The following is a 22,722-nucleotide window of genomic DNA, read 5'->3' as shown; positions in this document are numbered from 1 at the left end:
ATTCCCTCACCATTTAATACTTAAATAATTAAGCAATATTTTACCCATTTTTAAAAGCTAGAATTCGGTCCCCATTATCAATTCAAAGATTTGCTTTGACACCTCAACATTTGATAACATTCTTCATTCTTTTCTTGGGAAATAAATCCCCCACCTTTTAATCACCAAGTAATTAATTAATTAAACAATTCTCTACCCTATTTTGAATGATAGAAAAATCGGCCATGCACTCCTAAATATCACTCAAAAATCTTTTGATATCATTCTATTTCCTTATCTCACCAACTCACAAGGATAGCAAGATTCATTCTCCCTTTTTCTTGCAATATTCCCATTTAATTCCTAGACTCTTCTCCCTCCCTTTCACCGAAATTCAGAGGATATTTCAGAGAAAAAGATTGAGAGAAACCGTGAGAATTAAGAGAGAAAAATCGAGTAGAAACAAGAAAGTGTAGAGCACTCCGCCTCTTCCGCGCCGCATCGTCGTAATCGTTTGTTTTATTTTCAAAACAAATTTCCAGGCATGTTTATATTTTCCTTTACTCTTCAATCAAGTCATATTAATATTTTAAACCATCATACTCATGATTTATTTAAGCAAGAACTGAAATTTCATGACAGCAACTTTCGAAAATGTACAGATTTATTTCGGCCCCTCTTGTTCTTTCACGGTTTGGCTTGTTTCTGTTGTTGCAGGGTTCGGCTCGGGTCCAGGCTCCCAAGACTGCACCTAGGCACGTACTAGGGTGTGTCAAGATCAGGTTGGTCCATTAGTTCAAGCCCCATGCATGCTAGATTTGAGAAAATGACAACAACTCCTCCATAGTGTCACTTTGCATTTCGGTTTTTTCTGTTTTGCTGTCAAAGGAGAAGGTTTCTGATCTTGGCTGCCCTAGGGGCTATAGCCATGATTAGAACCCCTCCTTGGAAAGTCCAAGACGAGACCCAGTCGGCCTTTCAAGGCTTTGTCCATGGCTACATCGGTTTTTCAAACAAAACAAGACAAGCCCCCCTTTGATCCCCTCATTGTTGCATGTATATGTTTCGAATTTCAGAGGTGGTGTGGATCTTGGTTGTCTTCTTAGCCCTTAGCCACAGTTCATACCATACCTCTTGATGTCTAGATCATGCCATGGTCAATCAAATGGCCACTGGAATGGTCCGTGATAGCAAGAACGAGCAAGGCACCCGCACGCGCAGATTTGGCTCTCGGGTGGAACGTGTGGCTGGTTTCGGTTGTTGCTTGGATTGTGGCTAGCCTAGGGCTCTTAGCCATGGTCCAAGCCACACCTTAGGATGTTGGTAGGAGGCTCTGGTTGGTGGTTCAAGCCCCAATGGCCATTAGCCTCGCAAACAACGCAAAGGAATGCAAGCGCTGCTGCTGTATTTTTGTGACAGCAAGTTGTGCTTCGGTTCAGAGGCTCGTTTGAGTTCTTGGTTGGAATTTAGGCTATGGACTCAGACTGGACAGTGCCTCATTGAGTTAGGAAGGTCATGTTTTTGTCCGTTCGTGATTTGGTTAAGTTTAGAGGTCGTACGAGAAATTTCGGTGCAATGTGCCAAAGTGACTCTCGAAAGAGCGTTTCATGTTTTGGCCTCCATTCACCAAAATTTCGAGGTACTGAAATTTTAGAAGCATTATTTCATCATTTTAGGTGTATTTTAATCATGACTAAATGATGGTTCGGTGTTGGTTCGAGTTGGCACGAAGTCATGATTAAATACTAAGTCATTGGGCGTAATTGTCTCGTTTTTGGATTCAATTACAAGTTTTGGTCAAGTTAAATCATTTGCCTATTTTTCATGACGAAATTAGGCCACATCTAGCCTGGGAACGATCTAACCCATTCGGTAAAATAATACAGGAATTATAATCATATTACGTGCATAAAAATATAAAAAAATTCATTTTTTGAGATTTATGCGATATTGCTTGTGGCCACTTCATTATCATGGGATTATTACTTCATCCGGTGGTCACTGACCTGTTCATGTTCATTTATTGATACGGATATCCAGTCCAAGGGCTGTGATGATCTCTACCGTCCAGTATACTGTGGTTTAGTCTGATCAGGCGATCCGGTTCAGTTCAGTTCAGGGGCCACTTGCATAGAACATATTCTCAACATAAAAATTATGACATGATATTTCATGACAAGGCTCTAGCGAGCAACATTTCACTTATGATTTTCAGTTCAGTTATGCACGTATTATAATTACTCATGACATGATATTTTTACGTTACGCCAGACTCATGATATTTTTATCATGCATGCAATTTTATTATTATTACTTGTTATTTATGATATATGCATGCTGAGTCTTTAGACTCACTATACTTGATTGTTGTAGGTACTGATGAGGTCGGGACCGAGGGCGGGGACCAATGAGTCATATTGGGTCGGCAGTAGTAGGAACCCGAGGACCTCATTTTCAGCATTTACTATTTTATTTCAAACTCAGTTTTTATCTGTTGTTGAATTATTTTAAATTATTATTTTGCGAACAATAATTACTTCCGCTGTGATATTTTGAACATTAAACTCTATTTATCAGTTTATTTTACGAATGAGGCATATTACTTATTTTAAAAGAAAATTTTAAATTTTTTTCCGCAAATTTTCAAGTACGAATTTCGGGCCACTACAAGATCTCTCCTCCTCTGATTCGCATAACTCTTCTGTCGACTCTGAGCAGTCCTCATCCTATCACGGATCTTGACTACTACATCGGCAGCCTGCTGAATGATCTCCGGACCCAATTCTGATCTCTCCCCTACTTCATCCCAATGAACAGGCGATCTGCACTTACGACCATACAGTGCTTCATACGGAGCCATACCTATAGACGACTGAAAACTGTTGTTATAGGTGAACTCTACCAATGGCAAATTCGACTCCCAACTCCCTGAGAAATCCATGACACAAGCACGGAGAAGATCTTCCAAAATCTGGATAACTCTCTCTAACAGTCCATCTGTCTGAGGGTGGAAAGCTGTGCTAAACAACAACTTCGTACCCACTGCTGAATGCAGACTCTTCCAAAATACGGAAGTGAATCTGGGATCTCGGTCAGACACTATAGAAACGGGAATACCATGAAGTCTGACTATCTCTCGGATATACAACTCTGCATACTGAATCATGGTGAAAGTCGTCTTAATAGGCAAGAAGTGCACTGATTTGGTAAGACGATCAACAATCACCCAGATAGCATTTGATCCTCTGACTGACTTCGGCAAACCTACCACGAAGTCCATGATAATATTCTCCCACTTCCACTCGGGAATAGGAAGAGGCTTGAGCATACCTGCTGGTCTCTGATGCTCCGCTTTCACTAGCTGGCACGTCAGACACTCGGATACAAAATGTCTGATATCCTTCTTCATTCCGGGCCACCAATACAACAACTGCAGATATTTGTACATCTTCGTACTCCCAGGGTGAATAGAGTACGGCGACATGTGGGCCTCGGATAAAATATCTGCTCGAATGAAATCACTGCTAGGAACCCACATTCTGTCTCGATATCTCACAATACCGTCGCTAACTGTATACAAGATACTGCCCTTGGCCTCATCTCTCTGCTTCCACTTTGCCAACTGTTCATCTGCTGATTGTCCACTACGAATACGGTCCAGAAGAGAAGACTGAATCGTCAAAGTAGATAGACGGGAAACTCTACCTTGAGGATAAGTCTCTAGGTCAAACCTCTGCATCTCAAACTGAAGGGGTCTCGAAACCACCAAATGAGCCATCACTGCGACTTTCCTGCTCAGTGCGTCCACAACTACATTAGCTTTGCCCGGGTGGTAGCTAATGTCACAGTCATAGTCCTTCACTAGCTCCAACCAACGCCTCTGACGCATATTCAGCTCTTTTGGCGTAAAGAAGTACTTGAGGCTCTTATGATCGGTCAAGATCTAGCACTTCTCTCCGTACAAATAATGTCTCCAAATCTTCAAGGCAAATACTACGGCAGCCAACTCTAGATCGTGGGTAGGGTAATTCTTCTCATGGGTCTTCAACTGACGAGAAGCATATGCTATTACCTTCCCATGCTGCATCAATACTGCGCCCAAACCAAGCTTCGAAGCATCGGTATACAAAACAAAGTCTCCGGGCCCTGACGGCATTGGTCAATACTGGTGCTGAGATAAGAGCTTGCTTCAAAGTATCGAAGCTCTTCTGACACTCATCGCTCCACACAAATTTAACATTCTTCTTTGTCAACGACGTGAGTGGAACTGCGATAGAGGAGAATCCCTGAATAAACTTCCGATAATATCCTGCTAGCCCAAGGAAACTACGGATCTCTGATGCATTCTGCGGCACAACCCAATCCCTGACTGCTGCAACTTTCGCTGGGTCTACCTCAATACCGCTGCTATAAATGATGTGGCCTAAGAACGCCACCTTTTCTAACCAGAACTCGCACTTACTGAACTTTGCGAATAACTTGTGCTTTTGCAAGGTCTGCAAAACTACGGTTAGATGTCTGCTATGCTCCTCGTGATTCTTTGAGTAGACGAGGATGTCGTCTATGAATACTATCACAAACTGATCAAGGTACGGCTGAAATACGCGATTCATGAGATCCATGAATATCGCTGGCGCATCTGTCAAACCGAATGGCATCACAAGGAACTCATAGTGGCCATAACAAGTCCTAAAAGCAGTCTTGAGAACATCGGCGTCTTTCACCCTCAACTGGTGATAACCAGAACGCAGGTCGATCTTAGAGAATACTGAAGCTCCCTTTAACTGATCAAATAAATCTTCAATCCTCGGAAGTGGGTACTTGTTCTTCACTGTAACCCTGTTCATTTCCCGGTAATCAATACAGAGCCTTATCGTACCATCCTTCTTCTTCACAAACAAGACTGGCGCGCCCCATGGTGAAAAACTCGGGCGAATGAACTTCTTGTCAAGAAGTTCCTGAATTTGCTTCTTAAGTTCTGCCATCTCTGTCGGTGCTAATTGGTACGGTGCTTTTGAGATCGGTACCGTACCTAGCATAATCTCAATCTAAAACTCCACTTCTCGCTCGGGTGGCATACCAGAGATGTCCTCAGGAAAAACGTCTAGAAAATCTCTAACAATTGGGATATCGGAGGCTGACTGACTGGGTACCTCGGGAACCGATACAAAAGTCACTAAAAACGCCCGACACCCTCTATGCATGAGCTTCCTAGCCTGGACACAAGGTATAATGCACAGTAAAGGAAAATACCTGTCTGGCTCGAATAAGAAATGCTCTCTCCCTGGCGGTCGGACTAGCACAGATCTCCGCTGGAAGTCAATCAAAACTCTGTTCCGTAATAGCCAGTCTATCCCCAGAATGATGTCGAACTCTGGCATCGGTAGCACGATAAGATCCGCATAAACAAGATTGCCATGAAGCTTGAGATCTATGTCTCGGATCACATTAGTGGCTGTCAGCTCCTCTCCAGAAGGTAGTACTACTGAATGCGCCACATCTAGCCCAATGGTTTTGACCTTGAGGAAATTAGCAAAGACCTCTGAAATGAACGAATGAGTAGCCCCTAAATTAGCTGAACCAGCTATAAAAATTCTCCCTGAAAGGTTGGAACATCAAGCTGAACCCAATAGATACAAGAACTAACTTATAGACATGCGAAGGTCAAAGTTCTTCTAACCTAAATTCCCGAAAGTAACATGGATTAGAACATACAATCCTATCATCAATTCTATGTTCAAAATCTTAACCCAAATCCCCGAGACAATAACTTTCAAATATAAACTTAAAGCCTTAAGATACCTGTCATGAGCATGGTCTCCGGGTTCGTCTCCGCCACATGGAGAGCAAAAACTCTGCCTTGGGTAGGCAGACTCCCCTGCGGACACTGCTTCAGCAAGTGGTCTGGACTACCACACTTGTAACACTTCCCCGAGCCATACATACAAGCTCCAGCATGACGACGCGCGCACTTAGCGCAGACTGGGTACTCAACGGCTCTTGGGACTTCCCGTCCCTGCTGCTGTTGGTGTCCTCTAGTCCTGGGTGGGCCGTGGAAAGGCCTCTTATTCTGATGCAGCTGCGGAGGAGGGCGGTGTGGCACTTGGACTGGTCGTTTGCCCTCGCGGTATCTCTCAATATCAATCAGATCCTGCTCTGTAGCTAGAGCTCTGGAGACAGCGACGTCATAGGTAGTAGGGCCAGCCACCCTAACATCACGGCGCAAGATTGGTCGTAGACCATTCATAAACTGCCTCAACTTGGCTCCAGCATCATTTGCAATCTGAGGCACAAAATGGCAACCCCTCTCAAACTTTCGAATAAACTCCGTAACAGTCATGTCTCCCTGTCTCAGGGTCATGAACTCCCTGGTCAACCTGGCACGCACCTCGTCAGTAAAATATTTAGAGTAGAATACCTCTGTAAAGCGCGTCCAGCTCAGAGTGGCCACATTCAAGGCTACGGATGCTCCTTCCCACCATAAGCGGGCGTGTCCTCCAAACAGATAGGTTGCACAACGAACTCTATCCTCATCTCCAAGGCCCATGAACTCGAAGATAACCTCGAGGGACTTAATCCAGCCCTCGGCAATCATGGGATTTGTCATCCCATAGAATTTCTTCGGTCTCATCTTCATGAACCGCTCATAGGTAGCCTCAGGCCCCGTCTGCCTGGCTACCCCAGCATTGTTCCCCGCAAACTGTGCAAAGAACTGAGTCATTCCGGCTAGCATCTGGGCGTTCATGTCCGGTGGAGGGGGTGGTGGTAAATCTCTCTCCTGCCTAAGGTCCTCACCGTCCTCATGACGATGCTCATCCTCTCTCATGCGCTCAGGAATGCGTCTAGGAGGCATACTGTTCTATACATAACCCATACGTAACTAACATGCATAATTTCTATTATTACTTTAAATTTAAATAAATACTACATAATCATAATCTGAACATAAATCATTTCATGAAAACATGCTGTTAAAATATTTCATGCTTTAAACGAAATACGTAAACGTAAAACTTACAGATCGAAGACGTGACTTCGTAAGCTTCTCGAGATCAGTAGTAGTACAACCCTTTACAAGAACATAGGCTCTGATACCAACTGTCGAGGCTCGTATTTCGTATTTGAAAATTTGCGGAATAATTTAAAATTTTTCTCTTTAAATAAATAACATGCCTCATTTATAAATAAACTGATAAAAGATTTAATGTTTAAAGTAGCAGCGGAAGTAAATAATGTTTTCAAAACCACAACTTAAAATAATTCTTCAAAGTAAAAACTGAGTTTGAACAAAAATAGTAAACGATAAACATGAGGTCCTCGGGTTCCTACTACTGCCGACCCAAGCTAGCTCACTGGTCTTCGCCCTCGGTCCCGACCTCATCAGTACCTACAACAATCAAGTCTAGTGAGTCTAAAAACTCATCATGCATATATCATGGATAACAAGTTAATATATCATAAAATTCGGCGTAACGTAAAAATATCGTATCGTGAAACGTAACGTGAAAATCGTGTCATGAATAATTATAAATACGTGCATAACTGAAAATCGTAAGTAAAAATGTTTGCTCGATAGAGCCCTGTCATAAAATAGCATATCATAATTTTCTGTTGAGATAATGTTATACGCAAGTGGCCCATAACGTAACGTAACATAACATGCACGTCTGATCAGACTAAACCACATTATACTGGGCGGTAGAGATCATCACAGCCCTTGGACTGGATATCTGTACCCATACATGAACATGAACCGGTCGTAAGTCACCGGGTGAAGTAATAATCCTATAAGCTGTAATTCCATAAGCGTGAAGTGGCCACAAGACATATCGCATATATCTCAAAATAAACATTTTATATTTTATGCACGTAATATAATTAAAAATCCTGTCTTATTCTTACCAAATGATTTGGATCGTTACCAGGCTCGCTGCGACCTAATTCTAACATGAGAAACATGAAAATAAACTTAACTTGACCAACACTTCAAAATCGAACTAAAAACGAGACTATTACGCCCAACAACTTAGTATCTAACCATGACTCCGTACCAACCCGAACCAACATCGAACCATCATTTAGTCATGATTAAAATATGCCTAAAATACTGGAAAATAAATACCAAAGGCTGTAATACACGAAAATTGTGCATGGAGGCCAAAATCCTGAAACGCTCTTTCGAGAGTCACTTTGGCACATCGCACCGTAAATTCTCGTACGACCTCTAAACTTAACCAAATCACAAAGGGCCAAGAACATGACCTTCCTATCTCAATGAGGTACTGTCCAGCCCGAGGCCATAGGCTAAAAGCCAAACAAGAACTCAAACAAGCCTCTGAACCGAAGCCCAAAGCTGCTGTCAACAAAAATACAGCAGCAGCTGCTGTGCTTCCATGCTTCGTTTTCTAGACTATCGACCATTGGGGCTTGAACCACCAACCAGAGCCTCTTACCAACATCCTAAGGTATGATTTGAACTATGGCTAAGGGCCTTAGGCCAACCACAATCCAAGCCAACACCTACGATGATCCCAAGCTTCACCCGAGAACACACATGGCACGCGTGGGGGTGTTGCTTGTTTTGCTGTCATGGATCATTTCAGTGGCCATGTGATTGACCATGGCATGATCTAGACATCATGAGGAATTGTGTGAACCATGGCTAAGGGCAAAAAAACCAACCAAGATCCACACCAACCTCAAAACCGAAACTACACATGCAGGAAAAAGAAAATGGTTCGAAGGGGGCACTTGTCTTGTTTATTTTAAAAACCGATGGGACCATGAACCAAGCCATGAAAGGTCATCTTGGTCATGTCCTAGACATGCTAAGGAGAGGTTCTAACCATGGCTACAGCCCATAGTGCAGCCAAGATCCGAACCCTCGCCTTAGACAATAAACCATGCAAATCGAGACACAAAATGACATAATGGGAAGTTGCTGTCAAAACTCGTTGCCGTGGGGGGGGGGGGACTGAAACCAATGGACTAACACATTCCTTACACACCCCATATCGTGTCTAAAAGTAGCCTTGAGTGCCTGGAACCGAGCCAACCCCTGCAATCACAAAAGCACTACAAAACCATGAAGAACAAGTGAGAGCCAAGGAAAATCTGTGCAGAATTTCGAACTTGTTGTCAAAAATTTCGGTTTTTGCCATGAAATCGTGATCATGTAAGGTTTTAAAATATTTATATAACTTGATTGAAGAGCAAAGAAAAATATAGACATGCCTTGGATTTGTTTGAAACGAAAACAAATCAATTACGACGAACGCGGCGCGACGGAGACGGAGTTCTCTTTTCTTGCTTGTTTTCTCTCCTCTTCTTTTCTTGCTCCTCACGATTTTCTACTGATTTACTACTCTGAAATTTTCGAGCATAAGGGGAGGGAAATGGCTAGGAGATGAATGGGAAGTTTACTAATAGATGGGAGATTGGAATGGTGACATGAATCTTGCTATCCTAGTGTTTGTTAGATAAGGAATGATATAATATCAAGGGATTTGAGGGATATTTGATGGTGAATGGCCGATTTATTCTATCAATAGTGGGTAGGAATATTGCTTGATTAATAATTATTGAGGATTTAAAATGAGGGAATTAACTATGACATGAAAGGATTAAGGAATGATATCAAGATGGTGAGTTGTCAATCCATATTTAAATCCTACAAGAAAGTGGCCGAAAATTTGATGGATATTTGGGGGGAAAATATTGCTTAATTATGAATTTTAAATCTTTAAAGTTTTACCTACCCATTAAGTATTTTAGTGAATTAAATAATTAATTAGTATAGGATAGTAATTATCTTGCATGCATGACCAATTCTTACAATAAATTTACTAACATGTTAGGTTACAATTTCTTAAATAAAATAAGCCTAGATTAACTTATCTCAATTGGTCACATATTTTAATTTAGGCTCTTAATTAATTATTGAACCTAAAAGAACTTATTTACTACTTAACTCCAATTAATTAATTAAATCCCTAAACATCTTTTTCATTAAAATAAATTATTCTTTATCTTAAATAAATACTAGAAATATTTTCTTATCATTAAATTTTTATCTCAATACTCCAACTCCGGTCCGGCCTCACTTATTTATCTGAAAAGATAAAACTAAATTACTACAGTAAAATAAATAAAAAAAACTTTAAAGTGCCTTAAATAATGAAGAAATCATTTTTTTAATTTAAATGCTAGAAATTATGCATGGCTTATACGTAGTCTGATTTAACGGGTTCTACAAACTGACAACGGTTTTAGAAAACCGTTGTCGATTGTCCAAAAAAACACGCTAATAGACAACAGTTTATAAAACAATTGTCGTTGACCCTAAAAAAACGCTCAAAGATAACGGTTGTCGATTGTCCAAAAAAATACGCTAATAGGCAACAAGTTTATAGAACCGTTGTCGTTGACCATAAAAAACGCTCAAAGACAACGGTTTTTAGAATACCGTTGTCTTTGACCCCTAAAAGACAATGGTTTTCTAAAAACTGTTGTCTTTTGCTTTAAAAAATGCCATACGACAATGGTTTTCAAAAAAACCGTTGTGAAAAATAAAAGACAACGATTTTAGTGAAAAATCGTTGTCGTATGTGTGTTGTTGAATGACAAATTTGTTTTTATGTTATTAGTTATATTGGTTGCAACCATGTGTCAAAATATGACATACCAATTTCTCCTGAGAGAAGATAAGGTCCAGCATAAGAGATTACACGAGTGAAAAATATTTTTATAGATATATAAATATTTTTTTAGGAAAATATGGATGACTTTTAATGGGTTTTTTAATTAAATACAAAGAATATAGAAAATAACTTCGTACCAAAAAGAATAAAACATGTGCTGAAAAAAGAATAAAACAAGTTAGAATTTATAATTGTTTTTGAGTTAGACAAATTAGAATCGGGAAAAACTTGTGTGAGACGGTCTCGAGGGTCGTATTGTGTGAAATTGATCTCTTATTTGGGTCATCCATGAAAAATTATTAATTTTTATGCTAATAATATTACTTTTTATTGTGAACATTAATATGATTGACCCGCCTCACAGATAAAGACTCGTGAGACCGTCTCACAAGAGACCTACTCATTATAATTTATTAGAAAAAGAATGAAGATATGAATCATCGGATGGGCGGCGCGTTGAAGTACAACACAGCTTCTCTAGGATTCTTCTCCTCTCTACACGTGTCGGCTCGTATCTCTATTTTATATTATTGTATTGTTGTACATATTGTGTATTTATATAATATTTTTTATATTTTATTTAATTTATATTTAAATGAAAATTAAAATATAATTATAAAAAATAACAAAAATTATAATGTAATAATGAAAATTAAAATATAATTATAAAAAATAACAAAAATTATAATGTAATTTTGATATATAACTTAAAAATAAATATAAAAAAATTATAATAGAAATTGAATCTACAAGTTTATAATTAAGAACAAAGAATTTTTTTGCAGACCTACGTGTAATTGGCATTAAAGTTTTAATATTCTGTTAATATATATAATTATTAAAACAGACCCATTAACACTTAATTAGTTACTTTAAATGTCTCAATTTTAAAAATATAATGTGTGTGTATATATATATATTTGTTATGAACAAGCTGAATTAATTACAATTTTCTCACTAATCTGTGTCACAGTTGTTCTTGAAAATATTCGAAATTTAATGGTCAATTAAAAAAATAAGAGTGAGACACAAAATATTTAAAAAACAAGGATTCTGACTTTCTTTCTAAGAAATAAGGAGTTGAATCTTGATTATTACATTAACTGTAATTAAATTTTTAACTTAACTAATTAATTGTCATCTTCTCTTTCTTCTCCGTCGACACACATATTCCATTTAAAATTGATTTACTAGCTCCTCAAATAAAAAAACCATTAAAACAGTCATCTACCCTCTCAACTGCTTCCGCATTACGTTAAATCCAACCCTACCACCTCCCCTCAGTCTACTCCAACATCTTAACCGATTCCTCTGTATTTGAAGACCGCTTCCTCTTTATTTGACCTGGTTGCTGGTGGTTCTACTATTCGTGATGTGTCGACCCGACCCAGAAACATCAGTCCATCCAAGAGGAAGAATTTTTCGTGGTCGACCAACAAAATTTTTCCTCTAAATGGCGGCACATACTTGAGGTTGGTATCATCATTTGGTATTTTTTAGCTACCGTAAATACCTTCAAGAAATATCATAGATGTCCGCATCTAGCTATTTAGGCAACTTCATGGCAGACATTGATGATACAGATTGGACTCAAGTTGTCCTCAAGATTCCAGCTTTTAGAGGATGTTCTCCTTCAATGGGATATTTAGCAGATTTGCAGCAGGTTGAGGATTCCTGCTTCTATCTTTTCAGTGATTGTTTTCTTCAAGGGTTACCAGTACAGGCTACAGATTTTGAGGAGATATCTAAACCATGTGTTTTATAGTTTTATAGTCCTTTATTCTTTTGGTGTTATGGATATTTGTGAATTTATAGTCTTAATCGATGTATGCTACAACAAGGTATTTCGCCAAATTTCCAGTTGGGACATATAATAATCTAAAGGTTTGGATTTCTTAGATCAATCATGCTGACCGCTACTCCTGCATGTTTGCTATAAGATAATTTTCCTGTTAAAAAAAGGATCATTTTAACAGTTTTGTTCATCACTTTCATTTGTTAAAGTGTGATGATAATTCAATTGCAGAAACGCGCTCGCTTTTTGTTCAGTAATCTTGGAATTTAGTCTGGATCAAATGACTGTATCTTCTGTGCTGCATTTTGGAGGAAAAAATTTGCACTATAATTTTCTTGTCAGCTTGAAGGTTTATGAAATAGAGATGAATGCCTTTTAGAAGCATACTTCTTGATCTTCCTGCATATTTATCACCATTCATGGTCCCATTTTGTTTTAGAATGTAACTTTTGTTGGATTTTTTTTTTCGATCATGATTAATCATCACTCATGGGAGACCAAGCTAGCGCTTGAGCAAATAAACCCAGCTAAATCATTGACGCTTACGGACTGAAGCAGTGAAGAAAGTGTAGTGTCTATGAAAAATAAAGTGTTTGTGGTTATCATATTGTGCTTAACATACTTGCAAAATTTATGGTTTGCTACCTCACCTTGAATAAGGCTTCTTGATCTTCCAACTACTTTTCGTCATAAAAATTGTATAATATATTTGGTTGCACAGGAAATGTATACCTTTCTTGAATATACACGAACATATAAGCAGGTTCTGTTAAGGGTCCCCTCTAATCATTGTTTACCTCTGCTGAAGGATTACAGGCAGGCACATCCGGAGGTAACCATTCTTGATCCTCCTGATGCCATTCAGAATGTTCACAATCGTCAATCCATGCTTCGAGATGTTGCTGACCTGAATCTTTCAGACCCCTATCGTAACTTTATAGATTAGGCTTCCGATATTTCTTTCGTGGCTTAAATTCTTCCGTTCTTTTGGTTGAGGAGTAGTTTTTGAACACATAAGGATTTTCAGGTTTTTTAACATCCTTATAGTGAATAGTTTATGCAAATCTTCCTCCATTCAAATTTTTTTACTGTTTAAATATGTTTTCGGACTTTACCTAATCCAAAAATGTCTCCTCAACAAAAGCTTTATCGTAAGGGTTTTCAACTTTTTTCAGGAACAGTTGGTGCCCCTAAACAGTTGGTTATCAAGAAAGATCCAGCGTCCATTCCAGATGCAGTGAACAAAAGCTGGTTTAAGGCTGCCCATTGGTATGTTATCACAAGTTGTGTCAGTTTTAACTCGGGTGCACTCATTTCACCAGCATCATATTTATACAAAAATCAAACTGTTCACTGGATTGCCGAAATGCAGACTTTTGTGCAGTTTGGTATATGAATTTGAAATTTAGTTATAATTTTGTCCTCATTATTACTGTATATTTTATATCAAGTCACATGAGTTGTCTCTTGCCTATGATGAGAGCTCCTTCCAGAAGCTGGTACCCCCACTTGTTTTGCTGGAATTTATCAATCATGGTATGAGATCATAGTCCATCTTGTGGTTGCTAACATACTCGATGATTTGGAAGAAAAATTACATTGCATGTGCCTTTCCTATTCAATTTTGTAGGTGGTGTACTATTCAAAGTTTATGTTGTTGGTGAAGCTATAAAAGTTGTTAGACGTTTCTCATTGCCCGATGCCAGTAAGCTCGAATTGTCAAAGAATTTCGGTGTTTATCACTTTCCAAGAGTATCTTGTGCCGCTGCATCTGCTGATGAAGCAGACTTAGACCCCAGTGTTGCAGGTAAGCACTTTTGACCCTTTGGACTTTTGGGTGCCAAAAGGCGTTTCTTTCAGGGCTCCGTGAAACAATCATCCATTTTTTAACTCAATTGATCATTGTATGAGTTAGTGACTGTGTTTTTCCTTTGTTGCTGTTTTTAATCTCCTTTTTACCAAAGCCTTTTTGCTCAAAGAGTACTCAACTTTAGCTTTACCTTCTCTGTGCAGAGCCTCCTCCAGGCCCATTACTGGAGAGACTAACCCGGGAGCTATGGCGCCTGCTGGTACTCCATTACACCCTTTCTTTTCAAGCTGTGTGTTATTGCTCTTAACGATCGGATTAATCTTTGAATGTTCACTGCTGTGGTTGGGATATTTACATTATGATATAGTATTGTAAATTTTGTAAGGGTCTTCGCCTGTTCAACTTGTATACAATTCGAGAACATGGAACTCAAGACAGCTATTATGTGATCGACATCAACTATTTTCCAGGTATGCCACATTCCTACGCATATCCTTAATCTGCTTGCGTCATGGCAGTCCACCTACAAGTCGAAGTCGTGTGATGACAATGAAGTTTCATTTCAAAGATGGAAACAATTTTTGGTGGCTGTAATATAGTTTTAGATGTGCAATAGGTTGCAACTTCTATGGTTCTTACAGACTTGTGTATCATATGCAGGATATGGGAAAATGCCCGAACATGAGCATATATTTACGGATTTTCTTCTGGACTGGGCACAAAGAAAATAGGAAGTTAAGGCTGGCCAAAGGGGTGCAACTGCCGATTGAGCCTGTTGTTACAAAATGTTATGCATCAATAGAACATCGAAAATCAACTGGACGAAAGGGACACTGGGAACCGTGGCTCTTGCATTGTGGAGTCGCAAGTGCCTATTTTTGTGCTTTTAAGGTGCAGAAATATATGCAATCCTTGGTTGTTGTTTTCATCATTTCGGGAAAAAGTCCAGTTCTTGACTGTAAATCCAATTTTCTTCAAAGATTAATTGTGGACGTGTCAGACATGTGATCTTGTCAAATATAGAATGATCTAACTTTTTTTGTCAAGCGTTGTGTGTCGGATTCGACTGTTTGTTATAATTCCATCGATATGACTTCAAAACTAAAAATATAAACTGATGAATATGATGACATTATAGAGATAATCTATGTACAACATCAAATTTAATTATGTTTTTATTAACTTAAACAATATTTTTACAAAAAAATTGGAGGAATATGTCAAAAATTAAAGAAACTAGAATGCAGGAAATTGAAAATACGCAAACAAAATACCGAGAGAATCTGAAGAAGCTTTGACGTAGCTTTTTGTTAATTTTTTGTCGAGCCTCTTTTCTGATTTTTCCTTTCAGCTTTTGTTCCACACCACTGAGCAGTTTGGCCAACTTCCACGATCGTTCATCGTGGATTGCGAATCAACTCCTCTCATTGTGTTCATCAACTGATCTCTTCATGGGCTTGCCCACTGGGCTCTTCATATTTTAAGGACTTAAATTGCTAGTGGGTTTAAAAGGATTTGGACTAAAGAATTGTCTCTAGCAAATTTGGGTCATTTGACAATTTGGTGGGCAATTTGGCAAATTCGGCCCATTGGGCCAATTTGGCTATATTGAACTTGTTTGTTGTGTCCAATTCTTCAATGATTCAGAAATGAGCTCAGAGTAAAATTTGATGGTTGGGAGGAAAGGTTCTATAGACCTGGGGATGAATTGACGATTGAGACGTATGTTCTTCCCCCAAAAAATTAAATTCGAGTGTGTATTCCTTGAACCCTCTCATTTCTCTGGTGTTTCTCAACCTAAAGTTCATTAGTGTAACCCATTTGCAGTGAGAAACAACCATCTCCATTTCAAATTCCCCTTTCCACAACAAAAACTCCCTTATTTCTATCATAATCATAATTTTTAAACTCTTCAGTCTTCCTTCCCTCATCTCCTCCATCGCCAAAACTCCCCATTGATGCCTACTGTTGTGCCTGAAGAAAACGCCGCACACCATCGCTACCCCCTCGTTTCTTGATTTCTCTAATCTTCATAATGGCTTTTAGCGTCTGAGGCCCACGGCGTTCCCTGCTCTGGATATTGCATCAATAGCGCCCGTAGCTACAGCGGACGACACCTTCACGTGGCGACGATCTTCAGAGTTTGTTGGATCTTGCTTGAGCCTCAGTGAATTCCATTTTTCATGTAGCATAGGTTCTCCTCCTCTAGGGCTCTATGTTTCATCCTTCCATCAATCAACCGCAAAAATTCCAGGGACAGGTAACCCTTTGAATTCCTTTTTTATTATGGAAAGTGTTGGACTTAATTTGATAATGCAGCCAAGTGCCTAATCTAAAATCTTGTTTAAAGATTTTGGGTGCACGTCTTTTGCTGTCATATTGATGTCGATTCTCTAGAAATATTTGGCAATGAAAATTATAATTGACATTTACTCCTTTATTACCCTTCGCTTTGATGATGTTTGTGTCTCTAAGTGTTTGCATAAATGCTCGAAATTTCTAAGTCTCTGAAATGAACTTCATACACGTGGGTCATACTTTCCGATCTCCATTAGTCGTCCTGTCTGATCCTTGTGTCATAAGACTATATAAAATGTTCTTAATGGTGAAAATTTTCAAAGGTCTTCTTGTCTGTGATGTAAGGTGATTTGCATGTTCTATATTGCAGGGACGTCTAGTTATTCTCTTTTTGTTGGCACAAAATCTTCTAGCAATAAGGTCGATCCTCTCTCAGTAGCCAAGAAGATGTCAAATTTAGGTATTCCTTTCATATTTGTCTGGCTTTGACAAATCAACTCGTGTTTCCTTATTCTGGCTTTCCCGTATATTTGCAAGTCAAAAGACATCCCTGAAGACTCCGTCTTGGTAGAGTTCTTCAACACAATCATCGATCCTTCTTACAATCAAATTCTTTTATCCACCGAAAGCACCAACCTATTATTCCCTCTATCTAGTCTCGAGTCTAGTTCTCTGTTGTTGAATCACAAAGTGGCGCCACCTTTTGAGTATTCTAAGTTTATATCTTTGCCACGAGGCGATATCAATTGGAATACTTGGGTAGATCATTTGAAAAATTTTGATGGAAATACCTGACGGAAACAAGGTTTTTACCAATTCATTCAAATGTCTACAGTTGACATCACCTTTAATATAGACCTCCTTGAAAGTGTTATAAGGTTGTGGTCTCCTCCGTGTAATTCATTTATATTCTCTTAGTGGTCCTATGTCCGTTACTCTGCATGATATCTTTCAACTAACAAGTCTTCCACTTCTTGGGAACGAATTTATTTGTAATGCCCGAGAATTTTGTTATTATAATCTGAAATGATTTTTTGGTAATTGATGTGATTTTAGACGGAACGGATCGGACCGGGAAAGTCGGAAAGAAGATTGGAATTACGTGCGAGGATAAGCCCTCTGGATATGCGCGACCAAGCCGGGCGCATATGCGCGGAGTAGCAGAGAACCTCGCGCATATGCGCGAGTATAGCATATGCGCCGAGTGAGGGCGCGCATATGCGCGAGCTGCCGAGAAGAAAAGTGCCGAGACCAGTAGGTCTCGCGCATATGCGCAAAGGAGGGTCGCGCATATGCGTGAGACGTGCAGGACATACGTGAAGCCACTTGCCCTTACCATGCATTGATATATATATAAAACTTTCAATTCCTTCATAACTCAACAAAGGGAACGAGAAAAGGCTGAAGAAAGCTTCAGAGAAATTGCCAGAAATCCTTACGCCTTTTATTTTAGGAATTTGAAGTTTGTACAAGAACCGCCCGTCAGAATTTCAATCCGACTTCAGTACTGTGTTTCTATCGACAAAGGCTTCAACTGGACGTAAGTTTTACTACGTTTTGTTACGATTTGAAAATATGATATTGAAGGAATCAGATATAATTGATATATGGTGTTCTTGACATAGTAGACATCGTATAATCAAAACCGGATCGAAGAACGGATACCGTATGAAATTTTTATGATTTTTCAGAATTGATTTGATTGAGATTGTACAGATTTGATATCAGATTTGTGTTGTAGATTGATTATGAGTTATTGGGATTGATATATACTGATTTTGTATTATCGGTATTTCAAGATTGTGATGTTATGCCGTCGAAACAGAATTAAACTGAGTTTGATTATATCTGGTATTGATTGGAATATACGTTGATATTGTATCCCTCGAATATGCCATTCCAGATTGATATCAAAGGCTTTGAAGACAGATCAGAGCCGAACCCCATCAAAAGAAAGATATAAATCAATGTTAACTGGGAGATCGACTCGAGTTATATTTGACTTGAGTTTCCCTAAACCACATACTTGTTTGTTATTGTTTTAATACCTTGTATTACTTGAATGTATATGCTTATTCTATTGATTTATGGAAAAGCAGAGAATAGAAGATAGATGTCAAGAACGAGTAATTGGCAGAGGTGCCAAGTCTGGGCAGAGATGCCTAGACATTGGCTGTTTGGTTTATATCGATATTGCTTAGGAGTAGATCGACTTCTATTGCTCAGATTCGATATAATATGTCAACGTCCGGGAACCGGGATCCCTAGACTAGACTAGATCAGAGTCGAGTCAGAGATATGAGTTTGTATTGTAGTTTTATATCATTTCATGTTTCAGATTGATACATGTTATTGATGATTGTTATATGCTTTTATATATATTTTTATATGATTGCATGTATTCATTGTTTATACTGGGAATGTATTTCTCACAGGAGTTATCCGGCTGTTGTTGTGTTTGTATGTGTGCATGACAACAGGTGAGACAGGATCAGGGTCAAGAAGAGGATGAGATATTACAGTTAGCGTGGAGATCCGGCCCAGAAGTAGATTAGGATTCAGCACTTGATATATAGTAGTTGAACCCTAGTTTGACAGGAATCTATTTAGTACAAGACATGTACTTTTACTCTTGATATGTATATCAGATTGATTCCATTATGTTTCCGCACTTGTATTTAAAAAAAAATTTAGACCATGTTTATCTTAATTGATTCACTTATTCCCAAAGATGATTAAGAAATTAATTAGAGTCCGGGTCCCCACATTATTGGTCTAGCCGACACTCAATATTTACCCCAACTTTCTGAACAATACTTAAATTCTTCTTCCTATTCCCAGGTCATCTGGTCTTGTTGTGCCCTTAAACGAACTTCCCCCAATAGCGAGGAGCGTATATCTTTTATGTGGGGTTTGATATACAAGTATCTTTTTTTCCCTCTTCTGATAAGCCTACCATGAAATATTTGGCTCTTGCTAGGTCTTTGAGTACTGGGTATGTCCATGGCCTTGGCATGATGTTCTTGGGGTTGCTTTATCGATGGTTGGATGCTGCTGTGAATGATGAACCTATATCCTAGCTTAACGGTATCATGTGGATTCTTCAAATGTGGTTGTTTCTTATTTCCCAAATTGAAATCTCCTTCGGGCTCTAGTACTGAACATTTGTCGTGGAAGGATCTCATGTCTTGCCAGAGTGACTTTACTGTTGTAGAGACTTTTTCCTTCATGCAGTCTTTACCTTTTGATATGCCAACCCGTCGTCCAAAGCCGATGTATCATCCATCATTGAGGTTGTCCGTGATACCATCCTTCACCTTAGATTTTAAGTGTGTCATGGGACCTCCTCTCATGACCAGAGCACTCATTCATTCAAGTTTTACAATCCAGCGTTATATCCTTCCAAGTTAGATTTGTGCCCGAGACTCCCTTCCAGTACCCTATATCTGCTCCACCCTATCAATGACACGATGAAAATGGAATTTCCCAAAAGAATTTTACCTCACTATCTCTTATTGAGTTGTTTGAGCAAGCGAAATTCTTCAAGAATCCTATCGTTGAAATCCTATTTCTGTGTATTTTGATTGATGGCCTATGAGATATACTTCTCTTGTCTCCGAAGCATTAAAAATCTCAGGTATATTTATTCATTCTTATTCTCTTTTTCATGATTTGTTACCATTATTGTCTGAAATGTATTATGTTCCTCTTTGCAGATACTCAAAGCGTCCGAAAGGCGTTAGACTTGTCGGTTGTCCGGAATAATAAAAAGGTTAAGGAACCAAAGCCAAGCCCAGCTAAACTAGCCACGATTGGCCGAGAACTAAAGGTACCTACGTCTGAGTTGTCAAGGAGGCGAACTCGATTCACAACCAAACTGCCTTTTGGAATCTTCAAACCCGCAACTAGCCCGTTGACTGACACCATAACCATGGAAGATGATAGTGATTCTTCCTCTGAACTGAGTTATCCCCATTCGGCCAATCCAGAGACTCACTTGACTATTCCATTTTCTTTCTGTAAACGCATGAAGAATTCTACAGAGAGCCATTCCGATGATTTGAAATAACGTCCTTTAGTAGTCACTTCCAACCTTCAAGTAATTGTAATTCTATTTATCCTCTTTTTTATCAATCAAGGCTCATTCTTTCATCTACAACTTCAGAATTTAACATCGATACGAGCCATGGTTCCCTTGGTCCAAGAGAATCTGGACTTTGATTTCAGCTTCTTGGACTCGGGGACCATCCCACAAGGTTTCTTCTCATCTTCCCTCAGTTTTGGAATTAGCCACTGCTAAAGCCTCATCGTGACATTTCTTGAACATGAACCTCAATGCATTAGGGACCATGGAAAAATCCATTGTCTTGTCTGATGTTATATATTGAAGAGTAGACCTGATTTTCCTCCATCTCAATTGCACGATGTTTTAGTTACTCTGCCATCAATGTTTTCAGCCTTTCAGGACTTGAGTTCCACTTGTTCGGAGAAGTTGATTCAGGTGAGAGACTTCAAATCATAAAAAGAGAAATTGGATGGTATGCTTTCAGAGAGGAAGATCGCCCTAGAAACTCTACAACAGAAGAACAAAGAGTTTGACGCCAAGGAAGAGCTAGTGAAGAAAGTAGACGTGGAACTTGCTCAACACAAAGCTGATATGATGACCTTTTTGCACGACAGTGAGGTTTTGAAAGTTTCCTCTGACAAACTCAAGGCCGATATCCAATGTTTGGTTGATGATCTAGTGAATCAGAGACATGCCTATCAGAAGTGGGAAGACACTTTGAAGATGGCTGAGTAGACTTGGGCTGAGTGTCTTTCTAAATGGGGAAAATTGTGCCACCTCGATCTCTCTTGGTCACTTGTTCTCACCATTATTGCAAACATGATTCATTTTGACATTTTCTATGTGATATTTAGACCATAGTATGGTATATTCCTTGTTTTGTTGCACTTATTTGTCATGGTTTGGCTTAACTCATTTTGTTTCATGGATGTTAGAAAGTGGCTAAAAACCAAACTTCGCTGGTGAAAATATGTTGTTGTCCTTAATATCTTCTGCTTGGGATTTATTTACAGGTATTTAGATTTTTTGGCATATCACATTTACAAAGAAAACTTTGCCAAAATTTTCTAAAAACTAAACAAACGGCAAAAACCCGTTTTCTTCAACATTGGTGCAAACATTGTGGGTCAACACTGTTTGTTACCAACCAATAGTTAAACAACAATTTTCAAACAATACTCCCCAAAGTTTCAAGATAAGCAATAAACAAACTTCACATTGTCATCAGTTTGGCCAACCAACACAACAAATATTCCTCTCAAAATCCGTCAACTACAGCGGATTCCATGAACAATAATTTTTATTTATTCACCAGTTCTCCATCATTATTTACAAATAAGTTCAACAAGAAATAGATTAAAAGCTTATTCATCCCATATTTACAGAAACTTCTTATAAATTAATATGACAAAATTTACCAAATTGGCCATCCAACTTACTTTGTACAATGCTTTCCTTCTATACCAATTTTATGAACCACCTATCTCCTGCATTCTTACCCAACTACTGGGATAATAATGTTTCAAGTACTTTCCATTAATGCATTTTCTATGTGGCTCTTCATCTAGACTTACCAACTAATATGTGTTTCCGCCCAACATTTGATGAACTTTGAATGGTCCCTCCAATTGGGCAACCATTTACTGAATTCCGGGTCTTTGGACCCGAGGGGTAGAATCACCTCCCAAACTACACCTCGCTCCTCGAATATTTTCTTATATACGAGCTTATTGTAAATTTTGGCCACCTTGGCTTTCTGAAGAATCAAAGTATTACGCGTTTGCATTCTTAACTCATCCAAATCTTCAAGTTCCATGATCATTGCCTCAGTGTAAAGCTTTGGCTCCAACTCATTTTGTTTCATCACTCTCAAAGAAGGGATCACAACTTCCATAGGAAACACTGCATCATGTCTGTAAGTCAAGGTAAAAAGACTTAAACCAGTAGCACTTCTCTTCGATGTTCGCTAAGCCGACAAGGTTTCCGATAGCAGCCGATGCTAATCTTGGGGTTTATTCTGAATAATTGTTTTCAACATATTAATCAACACTTGGTTTGAAGTTTCAGCTTGGCC

The 22,722-nt window shown here is 38.9% G+C and overlaps 1 pseudogene; it reads left to right on the top strand.

The window, feature by feature from the left end:
* Nucleotides 1-12,584: 12,584 nt before the first annotated feature.
* LOC142544973 (inositol-tetrakisphosphate 1-kinase 3-like) lies at nt 12,585-15,319 on the top strand (annotated as a pseudogene).
* The last annotated feature ends 7,403 nt before the right edge of the window (nt 15,320-22,722 follow it).

This window comes from Primulina tabacum, chromosome 5 (genome assembly GCF_025594145.1).
Source record: "Primulina tabacum isolate GXHZ01 chromosome 5, ASM2559414v2, whole genome shotgun sequence".
NCBI classification, from domain to species: domain Eukaryota; kingdom Viridiplantae; phylum Streptophyta; class Magnoliopsida; order Lamiales; family Gesneriaceae; genus Primulina; species Primulina tabacum.
The sequence above is the reverse complement of the archived record's forward strand: the minus strand, read 5'-3'. Positions and strand labels throughout refer to the sequence as shown.